The sequence below is a fragment of the Salvelinus alpinus genome, chromosome 2, assembly GCF_045679555.1.
Source record: "Salvelinus alpinus chromosome 2, SLU_Salpinus.1, whole genome shotgun sequence".
Classification (NCBI taxonomy): Eukaryota; Metazoa; Chordata; class Actinopteri; order Salmoniformes; family Salmonidae; genus Salvelinus; species Salvelinus alpinus.
The window spans coordinates 46,023,382-46,036,892 of NC_092087.1; the positions used below are offsets into that span (position 1 = coordinate 46,023,382).

The following is a 13,511-nucleotide window of genomic DNA, read 5'->3' on the forward strand; positions in this document are numbered from 1 at the left end:
ACATTTCCCCAGAGACACAGGCCTCCATTCCAAATGATACACTCAACGAAATCTGAACTAGGCATCACCTCCATAGATGCGATTCTTCCAAGACCTCGTGGCGCAACGGTAGCGCGTCTGACTCCAGATCAGAAGGTTGCGTGTTGAAATCACGTCGTGGTCAGAATTTTGATGTGTGCAATCTCTGCCTTCTTTACACAGCGAAGTCAAAGAATCAGCACAAGTACCAATGTGGCTTTACAGTACAAATCTTGCAAGAAAACGACCAATCCAATGCTGCTTCAGATGACAGTTGTCTCTCACAAAAGCATGGCACACTGCAAATTCCTAAATCAGATGATGCTGTGGGATTGACAGGCTTAAATCAGTCTTCAAACAGGGAGTTTAAACCTGGAGTTTCAGATTAAAAATCCTAAAGCTTTCAGACTAAGCTGTTTTGGCTATGGGATTGTATTGTCCACAGGTGAACATGTCATGGAAAGTGAGAGAAATCGCAATTATAGAAAGACTTGCTTCTGAAGGAAGGTGAACATTAAAAGATCACCCAAACAGGGACTTGAACCCTGGACCCTCAGATTAAAAGTCTGATGCTCTACCGACTGAGCTATCCGGGCTCTGATTTTACTTGTTTTCATACACCTAACCTGCCGGGCAGATGCACGTCAGATCGTACATTTCCCCAGAGACACAGGCCTCCATTCCAAATGATACACTCAACGAAATCTGAACTAGGCATCACCTCCATAGATGCGATTCTTCCAAGACCTCGTGGCGCAACGGTAGCGCGTCTGACTCCAGATCAGAAGGTTGCGTGTTCAAATCACGTCGTGGTCAGAATTTTGATGTGTGCAATCTCTGCCTTCTTTACACAGCGAAGTCAAAGAATCAGCACAAGTACCAATGTGGCTTTACAGTACAAATCTTGCAAGAAAACGACCAATCCAATGCTGCTTCAGATGACAGTTGTCTCTCACAAAAGCATGGCACACTGCAAATTCCTAAATCAGATGATGCTTTTGGATTGACAGGCTTAAATCAGTCTTCAAACAGGGAGTTTAAACCTGGAGTTTCAGATTAAAAATCCTAAAGCTTTCAGACTAAGCTGTTTTGGCTATGGGATTGTATTGTCCACAGGTGAACATGTCATGGAAAGTGAGAGAAATCGCAATTATAGAAAGACTTGCTTCTGAAGGAAGGTGAACATTAAAACATCGCCAAAACAGGGACTTGAACCCTGGACCCTCAGATTAAAAGTCTGATGCTCTACCGACTGAGCTATCCGGGCTCTGATTTTACTTGTTTTCATACACCTAACCTGCCGGGCAGATGCACGTCAGATCGTACATTTCCCCAGAGACACAGGCCTCCATTCCAAATGATACACTCAACGCAATCTGAACTAGGCATCACCTCCTTAGATGCGTTTCTTCCAAGACCTCGTGGCGCAACGGTAGCGCGTCTGACTCCAGATCAGAAGGTTGCGTGTTCAAATCATGTCGTGGTCAGAATTTTGATGTGTGCAATCTCTGCCTTCTTTACACAGCGAAGTCAAAGAATCAGCACAAGTACCAATGTGGCTTTACAGTACAAATCTTGCAAGAAAACGACCAATCCAATGCTGCTTCAGATGACAGTTGTCTCTCACAAAAGCATGGCACACTGCAAATTCCTAAATCAGATGATGCTGTGGGATTGACATGCTTAAATCAGTCTTCAAACAGGGAGTTTAAACCTGGAGTTTCAGATTAAAAATCCTAAAGCTTTCAGACTAAGCTGTTTTGGCTATGGGATTGTATTGTCCACAGGTGAACATGTCATGGAAAGTGAGAGAAATCGCAATTATAGAAAGACTTGCTTCTGAAGGAAGGTGAACATTAAAAGATCACCCAAACAGGGACTTGAACCCTGGACCCTCAGATTAAAAGTCTGATGCTCTAACGACTGAGCTATCCGGGCTCTGATTTTACTTGTTTTCATACACCTAACCTGCCGGGCAGATGCACGTCAGATCGTACATTTCCCCAGAGACACAGGCCTCCATTCCAAATGATACACTCAACGAAATCTGAACTAGGCATCACCTCCATAGATGCGATTCTTCCAAGACCTCGTGGCGCAACGGTAGCGCGTCTGACTCCAGATCAGAAGGTTGCGTGTTGAAATCACGTCGTGGTCAGAATTTTGATGTGTGCAATCTCTGCCTTCTTTACACAGCGAAGTCAAAGAATCAGCACAAGTACCAATGTGGCTTTACAGTACAAATCTTGCAAGAAAACGACCAATCCAATGCTGCTTCAGATGACAGTTGTCTCTCACAAAAGCATGGCACACTGCAAATTCCTAAATCAGATGATGCTGTGGGATTGACAGGCTTAAATCAGTCTTCAAACAGGGAGTTTAAACCTGGAGTTTCAGATTAAAAATCCTAAAGCTTTCAGACTAAGCTGTTTTGGCTATGGGATTGTATTGTCCACAGGTGAACATGTCATGGAAAGTGAGAGAAATCGCAATTATAGAAAGACTTGCTTCTGAAGGAAGGTGAACATTAAAAGATCACCCAAACAGGGACTTGAACCCTGGACCCTCAGATTAAAAGTCTGATGCTCTACCGACTGAGCTATCCGGGCTCTGATTTTACTTGTTTTCATACACCTAACCTGCCGGGCAGATGCACGTCAGATCGTACATTTCCCCAGAGACACAGGCCTCCATTCCAAATGATACACTCAACGAAATCTGAACTAGGCATCACCTCCATAGATGCGATTCTTCCAAGACCTCGTGGCGCAACGGTAGCGCGTCTGACTCCAGATCAGAAGGTTGCGTGTTCAAATCACGTCGTGGTCAGAATTTTGATGTGTGCAATCTCTGCCTTCTTTACACAGCGAAGTCAAAGAATCAGCACAAGTACCAATGTGGCTTTACAGTACAAATCTTGCAAGAAAACGACCAATCCAATGCTGCTTCAGATGACAGTTGTCTCTCACAAAAGCATGGCACACTGCAAATTCCTAAATCAGATGATGCTTTTGGATTGACAGGCTTAAATCAGTCTTCAAACAGGGAGTTTAAACCTGGAGTTTCAGATTAAAAATCCTAAAGCTTTCAGACTAAGCTGTTTTGGCTATGGGATTGTATTGTCCACAGGTGAACATGTCATGGAAAGTGAGAGAAATCGCAATTATAGAAAGACTTGCTTCTGAAGGAAGGTGAACATTAAAACATCGCCAAAACAGGGACTTGAACCCTGGACCCTCAGATTAAAAGTCTGATGCTCTACCGACTGAGCTATCCGGGCTCTGATTTTACTTGTTTTCATACACCTAACCTGCCGGGCAGATGCACGTCAGATCGTACATTTCCCCAGAGACACAGGCCTCCATTCCAAATGATACACTCAACGCAATCTGAACTAGGCATCACCTCCTTAGATGCGATTCTTCCAAGACCTCGTGGCGCAACGGTAGCGCGTCTGACTCCAGATCAGAAGGTTGCGTGTTCAAATCATGTCGTGGTCAGAATTTTGATGTGTGCAATCTCTGCCTTCTTTACACAGCGAAGTCAAAGAATCAGCACAAGTACCAATGTGGCTTTACAGTACAAATCTTGCAAGAAAACGACCAATCCAATGCTGCTTCAGATGACAGTTGTCTCTCACAAAAGCATGGCACACTGCAAATTCCTAAATCAGATGATGCTGTGGGATTGACATGCTTAAATCAGTCTTCAAACAGGGAGTTTAAACCTGGAGTTTCAGATTAAAAATCCTAAAGCTTTCAGACTAAGCTGTTTTGGCTATGGGATTGTATTGTCCACAGGTGAACATGTCATGGAAAGTGAGAGAAATCGCAATTATAGAAAGACTTGCTTCTGAAGGAAGGTGAACATTAAAAGATCACCCAAACAGGGACTTGAACCCTGGACCCTCAGATTAAAAGTCTGATGCTCTAACGACTGAGCTATCCGGGCTCTGATTTTACTTGTTTTCATACACCTAACCTGCCGGGCAGATGCACGTCAGATCGTACATTTCCCCAGAGACACAGGCCTCCATTCCAAATGATACACTCAACGAAATCTGAACTAGGCATCACCTCCATACATGCAATTCTTCCAAGACCTCGTGGCGCAACGGTAGCGCGTCTGACTCCAGATCAGAAGTTTGCGTGTTCAAATCACGTCGTGGTCAGAATTTTGATGTGTGCAATCTCTGCCTTCTTTACACAGCGAAGTCAAAGAATCAGCACAAGTACCAATGTGGCTTTACAGTACAAATCTTGCAAGAAAACGACCAATCCAATGCTGCTTCAGATGACAGTTGTCTCTCACAAAAGCATGGCACACTGCAAATTCCTAAATCAGATGATGCTGTGGAATTGACAGGCTTAAATCAGTCTTCAAACAGGGAGTTTAAACCTGGAGTTTCAGATAAAAAATCCTAAAGCTTTCAGACTAAGCTGTTTTGGCTATGGGATTGTATTGTCCACAGGTGAACATGTCATGGAAAGTGAGAGAAATCGCAATTATAGAAAGACTTGCTTCTGAAGGAAGGTAAACATTAAAACATCGCCAAAACAGGGACTTGAACCCTGGACCCTCAGATTAAAAGTCTGATGCTCTTCCGACTGAGCTATCCGGGGTCTGATTTTACTTGTTTTCATACACCTAACCTGCCGGGCAGATGCACGTCAGATCGTACATTTCCCCAGAGACACAGGCCTCCATTCCAAATGATACACTCAACGAAATCTGAACTAGGCATCACCTCCATACATGCAATTCTTCCAAGACCTCGTGGCGCAACGGTAGCGCGTCTGACTCCAGATCAGAAGTTTGCGTGTTCAAATCACGTCGTGGTCAGAATTTTGATGTGTGCAATCTCTGCCTTCTTTACACAGCGAAGTCAAAGAATCAGCACAAGTACCAATGTGGCTTTACAGTACAAATCTTGCAAGAAAACGACCAATCCAATGCTGCTTCAGATGACAGTTGTCTCTCACAAAAGCATGGCACACTGCAAATTCCTAAATCAGATGATGCTGTGGAATTGACAGGCTTAAATCAGTCTTCAAACAGGGAGTTTAAACCTGGAGTTTCAGATAAAAAATCCTAAAGCTTTCAGACTAAGCTGTTTTGGCTATGGGATTGTATTGTCCACAGGTGAACATGTCATGGAAAGTGACAGAAATCGCAATTATAGAAAGACTTGCTTCTGAAGGAAGGTAAACATTAAAACATCGCCAAAAGAGGGACTTGAACCCTGGACCCTCAGATTAAAAGTCTGATGCTCTTCCGACTGAGCTATCCGGGGTCTGATTTTACTTGTTTTCATACACCTAACCTGCCGGGCAGATGCACGTCAGATCGTACATTTCCCCAGAGACACAGGCCTCCATTCCAAATGATACACTCAACGAAATCTGAACTAGGCATCACCTCCATAGATGCAATTCTTCCTAGACCTCGTGGCGCAACGGTAGCGCGTCTGACTCCAGATCAGAAGGTTGCGTGTTCAAATCACGTCGTGGTCAGAATTTTGATGTGTGCAATCTCTGCCTTCTTTACACAGCGAAGTCAAAGAATCAGCACAAGTACCAATGTGGCTTTACAGTACAAATCTTGCAAGAAAACGACCAATCCAATGCTGCTTCAGATGACAGTTGTCTCTCACAAAAGCATGGCACACTGCAAATTCCTAAATCAGATGATGCTGTGGGATTGACAGGCTTAAATCAGTCTTCAAACAGGGAGTTTAAACCTGGAGTTTCAGATTAAAAATCCTAAAGCTTTCAGACTAAGCTGTTTTGGCTAGGGGATTGTATTGTCCACAGGTGAACATGTCATGGAACGTGAGAGAAATCGCAATTATAGAAAGACTTGCTTCTGAAGGAAGGTGAACATTAAAAGATCGCCCAAACAGGGACTTGAACCCTGGACCCTCAGATTAAAAGTCTGATGCTCTACCGACTGAGCTATCCGGGCTCTGATTTTACGTGTTTTCATACACCTAACCTGCCGGGCAGATGCACGTCAGATCGTACATTTCCCCAGAGACACAGGCCTCCATTCCAAATGATACACTCAACGAAATCTGAACTAGGCATCACCTCCATAGATGCGATTCTTCCAAGACCTCGTGGTGCAACGGTAGCGCGTCTGACTCCAGATCAGAAGGTTGTGTGTTCAAATCACGTCGTGGTCAGAATTTTGATGTGTGCAATCTCTGCCTTCTTTACACAGCGAAGTCAAAGAATCAGCACAAGTACCAATGTGGCTTTACAGTACAAATCTTGCAAGGAAACGACCAATCCAATGCTGCTTCAGATGACAGTTGTCTCTCACAAAAGCATGGCACACTGCAAATTCCTAAATCAGATGATGCTGTGGGATTGACAGGCTTAAATCAGTCTTCAAACAGGGAGTTTAAACCTGGAGTTTCAGATTAAAAATCCTAAATCTTTCAGACTAAGCTGTTTTGGCTATGGGATTGTATTGTCCACAGGTGAACATGTCATGGAAAGTGAGAGAATTCGCAATTATAGAAAGACTTGCGTCTGAAGGAAGGTGAACATTAAAAGAATGCCCGAACAGGGACTTGAACCCTGGACCCTCAGATTAAAAGTCTGATGCTCTACCGACTGAGCTATCCGGGCTCTGATTTTACTTGTTTTCATACACCTAACCTGCCGGGCAGATGCACGTCAGATCGTACATTTCCCCAGAGACACAGGCCTCCATTCCAAATGATACAGTCAACGAAATCTGAACTAGGCATCACCTCCATAGATGTGATTCTTCCAAGACCTCGTGGCGCAACGGTAGCGCGTCTGACTCCAGATCAGAAGGTTGCGTGTTCAAATCACGTCGTGGTCAGAATTTTGATGTGTGCAATCTCTGCCTTCTTTACACAGCGAAGTCAAAGAATCAGCACAAGTACCAATGTGGCTTTACAGTACAAATCTTGCAAGAAAACGACCAATCCAATGCTGCTTCAGATGACAGTTGTCTCTCACAAAAGCATGACACACTGCAAATTCCTAAATCAGATGATGCTGTGGAATTGACAGGCTTAAATCAGTCTTCAAACAGGGAGTTTAAACCTGGAGTTTCAGATAAAAAATCCTAAAGCTTTCAGACTAAGCTGTTTTGGCTATGGGATTGTATTGTCCACAGGTGAACATGTCATGGAAAGTGACAGAAATCGCAATTATAGAAAAACTTGCGTCTGAAGGAAGGTGAACATTAAAAGAACGCCCAAACAGGGACTTGAACCCTGGACCCTCAGATTAAAAGTCTGATGCTCTACCAACTGAGCTATCCGGGCTCTGATTTTGCTTGTTTTCATACACCTAACCTGCCGGGCAGATGCACGTCAGATCGTACATTTCCCCAGAGACACAGGCCTCCATTCCAAATGATACAGTCAACGAAATCTGAACTAGGCATCACCTCCATAGATGTGATTCTTCCAAGACCTCGTGGCGCAACGGTAGCGCGTCTGACTCCAGATCAGAAGGTTGCGTGTTCAAATCGCGTCGTGGTCAGAATTTTGATGTGTGCAATCTCTGCCTTCTTTACACAGCGAAGTCAAAGAATCAGCACAAGTACCAATGTGGCTTTACAGTACAAATCTTGCAAGAAAACGACCAATCCAATGCTGCTTCAGATGACAGTTGTCTCTCACAAAAGCATGGCACACTGCAAATTCCTAAATCAGATGATGCTGTGGAATTGACAGGCTTAAATCAGTCTTCAAACAGGGAGTTTAAACCTGGAGTTTCAGATAAAAAATCCTAAAGCTTTCAGACTAAGCTGTTTTGGCTATGGGATTGTATTGTCCACAGGTGAACATGTCATGGAAAGTGACAGAAATCGCAATTATAGAAAAACTTGCGTCTGAAGGAAGGTGAACATTAAAAGAACGCCCAAACAGGGACTTGAACCCTGGACCCTCAGATTAAAAGTCTGATGCTCTACCAACTGAGCTATCCGGGCTCTGTTTTTGCTTGTTTTCATACACCTAACCTGCCGGGCAGATGCACGTCAGATCGTACATTTCCCCAGAGACACAGGCCTCCATTCCAAATGATACAGTCAACGAAATCAGAACTAGGCATCACCTCCATAGATGCGATTCTTCCAAGACCTCGTGGCGCAACGGTAGCGCGACTGACTCCAGATCAGAAGGTTGCGTGATCAAATCACGTCGTGGTCAGAATTTTGATGTGTGCAATCTCTGCCTTCTTTACACAGCGAAGTCAAAGAATCAGCACAAGTACCAATGTGGCTTTACAGTACAAATCTTGCAAGAAAACGACCAATCCAATGCTGCTTCAGATGACAGTTGTCTCTCACAAAAGCATGGCACACTGCAAATTCCTAAATCAGATGATGCTGTGGGATTGACAGGCTTAAATCAGTCTTCAAACAGGGAGTTTAAACCTGGAGTTTCAGATTAAAAATCCTAAAGCTTTCAGACTAAGCTATTTTGGCTATGGGATTGTATTGTCCACAGGTGAACATGTCATGGAAAGTGAGAGAAATCGCAATTATAGAAAGACTTGCTTCTGAAGGAAGGTAAACATTAAAACATCGCCAAAACAGGGACTTGAACCCTGGACCCTCAGATTAAAAGTCTGATGCTCTTCCGACTGAGCTATCCGGGGTCTGATTTTACTTGTTTTCATACACCTAACCTGCCAGGCAGATGCACGTCAGATCGTACATTTCCCCAGAGACACAGGCCTCCATTCCAAATGATACACTCAACGAAATCTGAACTATGCATCACCTCTATAGATGCAATTCTTCCAAGACCTCGTGGCGCAACGGTAGCGCGTCTGACTCCAGATCAGAAGGTTGCTTGTTCAAATCACGTCGTGGTCAGAATTTTGATGTGTGCAATCTCTGCCTTCTTTACACAGCGAAGTCAAAGAATCAGCACAAGTACCAATGTGGCTTTACAGTACAAATCTTGCAAGAAAACGACCAATCCAATGCTGCTTCAGATGACAGTTGTCTCTCACAAAAGCATGGCACACTGCAAATTCCTAAATCAGATGATGCTGTGGGATTGACAGGCTTAAATCAGTCTTCAAACAGGGAGTTTAAACCTGGAGTTTCAGATTAAAAATCCTAAAACTTTCAGACTAAGCTGTTTTGGCTATGGGATTGTATTGTCCACAGGTGAACATGTCATGGAAAGTGAGAGAAATCGCAATTATAGAAAGACTTGCTTCTGAAGGAAGGTGAACATTAAAACATCGCCAAAACAGGGTCTTGAACCCTGGACCCTCAGATTAAAAGTCTGATGCTCTACCGACTGAGCTATCCGGGCTCTGATTTTACTTGTTTTCATACACCTAACCTGCCGGGCAGATGCACTTCAGATCGTACATTTCCCCAGAGACACAGGCCTCCATTCCAAATGATACACTCAACGAAATCTGAACTAGGCATCACCTCCATAGATGCGATTCTTCCAAGACCTCGTGGCGCAACAGTAGCGCGTCTCACTCCAGATCAGAAGGTTGCGTGTTCAAATCACGTCGTGGTCAGAATTTTGATGTGTGCAAGCTCTGCCTTCTTTACACAGCGAAGTCAAAGAATCAGCACAAGTACCAATGTGGCTTTACAGTACAAATCTTGCAAGAAAACGACCAATCCAATGCTGCTTCAGATGACAGTTGTCTCTCACAAAAGCATGGCACACTGCAAATTCCTAAATCAGATGATGCTGTGGGATTGACAGGCTTAAATCAGTCTTCAAACAGGGAGTTTAAACCTGGAGTTTCAGATAGAAAATCCTAAAGCTTTCAGACTAAGCTGTTTTGGCTATGGGATTGTATTGTCCACAGGTGAACATGTCATGGAAAGTGAGAGAAATCGCAATTATAGAAAGACTTGCTTCTGAAGGAAGGTGAACATTAAAAGATCACCCAAACAGGGACTTGAACCCTGGACCCTCAGATTAAAAGTCTGATGCTCTAACGACTGAGCTATCCGGGCTCTGATTTTACTTGTTTTCATACACCTAACCTGCCGGGCAGATGCACGTCAGATCGTACATTTCCCCAGAGACACAGGCCTCCATTCCAAATGATACACTCAACGAAATCTGAACTATGCATCACCTCCATAGATGCGATTCTTCCAAGACCTTGTGGTGCAACGGTAGCGCGTCTGACTCCAGATCAGAAGGTTGCGTGATCAAATCACGTCGTGGTCAGAATTTTGATGTGTGCAATCTCTGCCTTCTTTACACAGCGAAGTCAAAGAATCAGCACAAGTACCAATGTGGCTTTACAGTACAAATCTTGCAAGAAAACGACCAATCCAATGCTGCTTCAGATGACAGTTGTCTCTCACAAAAGCATGGCACACTGCAAATTCCTAAATCAGATGATGCTGTGGGATTGACAGGCTTAAATCAGTCTTCAAACAGGGAGTTTAAACCTGGAGTTTCAGATTAAAAATCCTAAAGCTTTCAGACTAAGCTATTTTGGCTATGGGATTGTATGGTCCACAGGTGAACATGTCATGGAAAGTGAGAGAAATCGCAATTATAGAAAGACTTGCTTCTGAAGGAAGGTAAACATTAAAACATCGCCAAAACAGGGACTTGAACCCTGGACCCTCAGATTAAAAGTCTGATGCTCTTCCGACTGAGCTAGCCGGGGTCTGATTTTACTTGTTTTCATACACCTAACCTGCCGGGCAGATGCACGTCAGATCGTACATTTCCCCAGAGACACAGGCCTCCATTCCAAATGATACACTCATCGAAATCTGAACTAGGCATCACCTCCATAGAAGCAAATCTTCCAAGACCTCGTGGCGCAACGGTAGCGCGTCTGACTCCAGATCAGAAGGTTGCGTGTTCAAATCACGTCGTGGTCAGAATTTTGATGTGTGCAATCTCTGCCTTCTTTACACAGCGAAGTCAAAGAATCAGCACAAGTACCAATGTGGCTTTACAGTACAAATCTTGCAAGAAAACGACCAATCCAATGCTGCTTCAGATGACAGTTGTCTCTCACAAAAGCATGGCACACTGCAAATTCCTAAATCAGATGATGCTGTGGGATTGACAGGCTTAAATCAGTCTTCAAACAGGGAGTTTAAACCTGGAGTTTCAGATTAAAAATCCTAAAGCTTTCAGACTAAGCTGTTTTGGCTAGGGGATTGTATTGTCCACAGGTGAACATGTCATGGAACGTGAGAGAAATCGCAATTATAGAAAGACTTGCTTCTGAAGGAAGGTGAACATTAAAAGATCGCCCAAACAGGGACTTGAACCGTGGACCCTCAGATTAAAAGTCTGATGCTCTACCGACTGAGCTATCCGGGCTCTGATTTTACTTGTTTTCATACACCTAACCTGCCGGGCAGATGCACGTCAGATCGTACATTTCCCCAGAGACACAGGCCTCCATTCCAAATGATACAGTCAACGTAATCAGAACTAGGCATCACCTCCATAGATGCGATTCTTCCAAGACCTCGTGGCGCAACGGTAGCGCGACTGACTCCAGATCAGAAGGTTGCGTGTTCAAATCACGTCGTGGTCAGAATTTTGATGTGTGCAATCTCTACCTTCTTTACACAGCGAAGTCAAAGAATCAGCACAAGTACCAATGTGGCTTTACAGTACAAATCTTGCAAGAAAACGACCAATCCAATGCTGCTTCAGATGACAGTTGTCTCTCACAAAAGCATGGCACACTGCAAATTCCTAAATCAGATGATGCTGTGGAATTGACAGGCTTAAATCAGTCTTCAAACAGGGAGTTTAAACCTGGAGTTTCAGATAAAAAATCCTAAAGCTTTCAGACTAAACTGTTTTGGCTATGGGATTGTATTGTCCACAGGTGAACATGTCATGGAAAGTGACAGAAATCGCAATTATAGAAAAACTTGCGTCTGAAGGAAGGTGAACATTAAAAGAACGCCCAAACAGGGACTTGAACCCTGGACCCTCAGATTAAAAGTCTGATGCTCTACCAACTGAGCTATCCGGGCTCTGATTTTACTTGTTTTCATACACCTAACCTGCCGGGCAGATGCACGTCAGATCGTACATTTCCCCAGAGACACAGGCCTCCATTCCAAATGATACAGTCAACGAAATCAGAACTAGGCATCACCTCCATAGATGCGATTCTTCCAAGACCTCGTGGCGCAACGGTAGCGCGACTGACTCCAGATCAGAAGGTTGCGTGATCAAATCACGTCGTGGTCAGAATTTTGATGTGTGCAATCTCTGCCTTCTTTACACAGCGAAGTCAAAGAATCAGCACAAGTACCAATGTGGCTTTACAGTACAAATCTTGCAAGAAAACGACCAATCCAATGCTGCTTCAGATGACAGTTGTCTCTCACAAAAGCATGGCACACTGCAAATTCCTAAATCAGATGATGCTGTGGGATTGACAGGCTTAAATCAGTCTTCAAACAGGGAGTTTAAACCTGGAGTTTCAGATTAAAAATCCTAAAGCTTTCAGACTAAGCTATTTTGGCTATGGGATTGTATTGTCCACAGGTGAACATGTCATGGAAAGTGAGAGAAATCGCAATTATAGAAAGACTTGCTTCTGAAGGAAGGTAAACATTAAAACATCGCCAAAACAGGGACTTGAACCCTGGACCCTCAGATTAAAAGTCTGATGCTCTTCCGACTGAGCTATCCGGGGTCTGATTTTACTTGTTTTCATACACCTAACCTGCCGGGCAGATGCACGTCAGATCGTACATTTCCCCAGAGACACAGGCCTCCATTCCAAATGATACACTCAACGAAATCTGAACTAGGCATCACCTCCATAGATGCAATTCTTCCAAGACCTCGTGGCGCAAAGGTAGCGCGTCTGACTCCAGATCAGAAGGTTGCGTGTTCAAATCACGTCGTGGTCAGAATTTTGATGTGTGCAATCTCTGCCTTCTTTACACAGCGAAGTCAAAGAATCAGCACAAGTACCAATGTGGCTTTACAGTACAAATCTTGCAAGAAAACGACCAATCCAATGCTGCTTCAGATGACAGTTGTCTCTCACAAAAGCATGGCACACTGCAAATTCCTAAATCAGATGATGCTGTGGGATTGACAGGCTTAAATCAGTCTTCAAACAGGGAGTTTAACCTGGAGTTTCAGATTAAAAATCCTAAAGCTTTCAGACTAAGCTGTTTTGGCTAGGGGATTGTATTGTCCACAGGTGAACATGTCATGGAACGTGAGAGAAATCGCAATTATAGAAAGACTTGCTTCTGAAGGAAGGTGAACATTAAAAGATCGCCCAAACAGGGACTTGAACCTTGGACCCTCAGATTAAAAGTCTGATGCTCTACCGACTGAGCTATCCGGGCTCTGATTTTACTTGTTTTCATACACCTAACCTGCCGGGCAGATGCACGTCAGATCGTACATTTCCCCAGAGACACAGGCCTCCATTCCAAATGATACACTCAACGAAATCTGAACTAGGCATCACCTCCATAGATGCGATTCTTCCAAG

General features: G+C 43.9%; 13 non-coding genes across 13 annotated transcripts in view; 6 read left to right on the forward strand and 7 right to left on the reverse strand.

Moving 5' to 3' along the window:
- Positions 1 to 541: 541 nt before the first annotated feature.
- On the reverse strand, positions 542 to 614 carry trnak-uuu (transfer RNA lysine (anticodon UUU)). Its single transcript has one exon. It is a non-coding gene; the product is annotated as a tRNA-Lys (tRNA).
- Positions 615 to 762: 148 nt separating this feature from the next.
- Positions 763 to 834, forward strand: trnaw-cca (transfer RNA tryptophan (anticodon CCA)). The gene has a single exon. It is a non-coding gene; the product is annotated as a tRNA-Trp (tRNA).
- A 1,720-nt stretch (positions 835 to 2,554) lies between these two features.
- trnak-uuu (transfer RNA lysine (anticodon UUU)) lies at positions 2,555 to 2,627 on the reverse strand. The gene has a single exon. It is a non-coding gene; the product is annotated as a tRNA-Lys (tRNA).
- A 148-nt stretch (positions 2,628 to 2,775) lies between these two features.
- trnaw-cca (transfer RNA tryptophan (anticodon CCA)) lies at positions 2,776 to 2,847 on the forward strand. Its single transcript has one exon. It is a non-coding gene; the product is annotated as a tRNA-Trp (tRNA).
- Positions 2,848 to 5,459: 2,612 nt separating this feature from the next.
- Positions 5,460 to 5,531, forward strand: trnaw-cca (transfer RNA tryptophan (anticodon CCA)). Its single transcript has one exon. It is a non-coding gene; the product is annotated as a tRNA-Trp (tRNA).
- Positions 5,532 to 5,909: 378 nt separating this feature from the next.
- trnak-uuu (transfer RNA lysine (anticodon UUU)) lies at positions 5,910 to 5,982 on the reverse strand. The gene has a single exon. It is a non-coding gene; the product is annotated as a tRNA-Lys (tRNA).
- Positions 5,983 to 6,580: 598 nt separating this feature from the next.
- trnak-uuu (transfer RNA lysine (anticodon UUU)) lies at positions 6,581 to 6,653 on the reverse strand. Its single transcript has one exon. It is a non-coding gene; the product is annotated as a tRNA-Lys (tRNA).
- Positions 6,654 to 6,801: 148 nt separating this feature from the next.
- trnaw-cca (transfer RNA tryptophan (anticodon CCA)) lies at positions 6,802 to 6,873 on the forward strand. The gene has a single exon. It is a non-coding gene; the product is annotated as a tRNA-Trp (tRNA).
- A 378-nt stretch (positions 6,874 to 7,251) lies between these two features.
- trnak-uuu (transfer RNA lysine (anticodon UUU)) lies at positions 7,252 to 7,324 on the reverse strand. Its single transcript has one exon. It is a non-coding gene; the product is annotated as a tRNA-Lys (tRNA).
- A 598-nt stretch (positions 7,325 to 7,922) lies between these two features.
- trnak-uuu (transfer RNA lysine (anticodon UUU)) lies at positions 7,923 to 7,995 on the reverse strand. The gene has a single exon. It is a non-coding gene; the product is annotated as a tRNA-Lys (tRNA).
- Positions 7,996 to 10,827: 2,832 nt separating this feature from the next.
- On the forward strand, positions 10,828 to 10,899 carry trnaw-cca (transfer RNA tryptophan (anticodon CCA)). The gene has a single exon. It is a non-coding gene; the product is annotated as a tRNA-Trp (tRNA).
- A 1,049-nt stretch (positions 10,900 to 11,948) lies between these two features.
- Positions 11,949 to 12,021, reverse strand: trnak-uuu (transfer RNA lysine (anticodon UUU)). The gene has a single exon. It is a non-coding gene; the product is annotated as a tRNA-Lys (tRNA).
- Positions 12,022 to 13,510: 1,489 nt separating this feature from the next.
- The window catches only part of trnaw-cca (transfer RNA tryptophan (anticodon CCA)), a 72-nt gene continuing 71 nt past the window's right edge, over position 13,511 (forward strand). Inside the window, exon 1 of the tRNA in view lies at position 13,511. This exon is cut by the window's right edge and continues 71 nt beyond it. This is a non-coding gene — a tRNA (tRNA-Trp).